This window comes from Manacus vitellinus, unplaced genomic scaffold, assembly GCF_001715985.3.
Source record: "Manacus vitellinus isolate BGI_N305 unplaced genomic scaffold, ASM171598v3 scaffold_11_pilon, whole genome shotgun sequence".
Classification (NCBI taxonomy): domain Eukaryota; kingdom Metazoa; phylum Chordata; class Aves; order Passeriformes; family Pipridae; genus Manacus; species Manacus vitellinus.
This window is the reverse complement of record NW_021938895.1, coordinates 20,424,659-20,426,592: the sequence shown is the minus strand read 5'-3', so window position 1 is coordinate 20,426,592 and position 1,934 is coordinate 20,424,659. Positions and strand designations below refer to the sequence as shown.

Genomic DNA, 1,934 nt, shown 5'->3' with positions numbered 1-1,934 from the left:
AAGCAGTGAAAAGAGGAAGCATTGTGTGCTGGAACAGATGTTCCCATTCATCATGACCTCTCATAGTCAGAATTAGTCCGGAATTTATTTTTTGTCGATGAGAAGTAACTAAACAGACCTAATTGATTTTACTTCCTTAAGAGAGAGGAGTTTCCCATTCCCAGAAAACCACTTGCAATTCTCTTTGTGGGAGGGGCTACTGACCTATAGAATCTCCAGGCAAAGGTACTGAGTGTTGGGAGTGCTCCGATGGAGACTTATGAGTGGTGGACAGAAGTTAATGAAAAGAAATCAGCAGAAGAAGAGGAAGAAAAAAATATCAGAATGTACTTACGCCGTGGCGCGCTGAGTGTGGTTGTCGGAACTGTGAGAGTGTTTGTTTCACCGTGCCTTTACTGCGTTGTGCAATTATTTTAATATTAGTATAATATATTTTCTTCAAAAAATGTGTTGTGCCCTACACTGTAACCCTGTTACCCTTTTTCCTATTGGTTCAATGTAAGCCCTTTCCTGATTCCTCCTTCCCTGCGTCACGTGTCCTCCCCACAGGCAGTTTCCCATTTGTCCATGTTCAGACAGTTCCACCCCTTGTTGCTGTGATTTGCCACTTCTGGAATACTCCTCCCAGTCTCCTCCCTTTGTTCCTTAAAAGTCTCTGCTCTCCCTATAAAGGCTGGCGTCCACGTTGAATAAATGTTTATTCTGCGTCACGCCGTGTTTGTGTGCAGAGTGAACCTTCCTGCGTCTTGCATAAGGGGGGTTACAGCTCTCCCCCCGTCAGCTGAGAGCTTACAGTGAGTTATAGTGTGCACAAGGTAAGTTTTTTGGATTTTCGGCAAGCATAGGGAATTATTGTATTTGAAACGAAGTCAGTGAATGGGTTTTACAGATTGCTTGTACTTTCTTTACTAACGTGAAGGTTATATGCATGAAATGTTAAAATATTAGTCAGCTGCTTCCTAGGTGTACAGAATGAAGAAAAAGAAATGTAGATCTCAGAAGTATGGAGTATTTTCTCTTATCTCCTTCTTCCTATTGTAGAGAAGCTGCTATGTTATTTAAAAGGGGAACGTGGTGGGGTTTTAGCCATTTTCCCTTTGCTGCTGCTAATGCTTTAGCTTTATTGTTGAGACAGTGTTAATAACTGTGAGAGTGGTGTAAACCAGGGGCCGTCTGCATGTTTGCTGCTGCTGTGCTCACGTGATCTGCCTAGAAACTGTTACTGCCTTATATTCCAGCACAGCTGGAATTGTACCAAACAGGCATTGCCCTTTGGCTCTGTCTGTGGTAAAGGCAGATCTGTAATTTCTATATCTTCGGAGGCTTGTCTAAAGGAATTACCGGAACAGGGAGTGTTGTAAAAGAGATTGAATGCTTACAAGAGGGAAAAATATTCCTTCCTTCCTGTTTATAATGGAGCATAATGGCTGCTGGTGAAAGCACAGCAATTGCTGAGTTAATATTGTGTATCTGATTAAACAGTAAACTGTACGCTGAGATAATCCCAAAATAAACAGAAAGCACAGTCTGCTTTTTGCTCAGAGCAGAACACTTTGGATGCAAATGGTTTTGGTTTGCTTGTTCTCTGAAGTGGGCCAATGCTTCTTAGTACACGTGTTCTGCTTAATGAACCTGCATGAATAAAAGACATTTTTAAGGCAAGGTGATACAATGCAGTCTCTCAATGTACTCTAACCTCTACCTCCTTTAGTAAGTCCAAAGTCTTGAACTATAAATCATTGGTTTCAAACAGGACACCTTGGGAGCCAATGAGAGACTCAATTCCAGCATTCTGAATCTTTATTTTGCAAAATTTATTTTTTTATTCCAAATAGGAAGAAACTATCAGGCACGTGGAAACATGTCTGGGAAACCCAAGCTGCACTACTTCAATGGACGAGGCCGAATGGAACCAATCCGGTGGCTGCTGGCAG

The 1,934-nt window shown here is 41.9% G+C and overlaps 1 long non-coding RNA gene across 1 annotated transcript; it reads left to right on the top strand.

Moving 5' to 3' along the window:
- The first annotated feature begins 694 nt into the window (after positions 1 to 694).
- On the top strand, positions 695 to 1,912 carry LOC108642086. Its single transcript, XR_003916449.1, has 2 exons — positions 695 to 815; positions 1,836 to 1,912. It is a non-coding gene; the product is annotated as an uncharacterized LOC108642086 (long non-coding RNA).
- Positions 1,913 to 1,934: the final 22 nt, after the last annotated feature.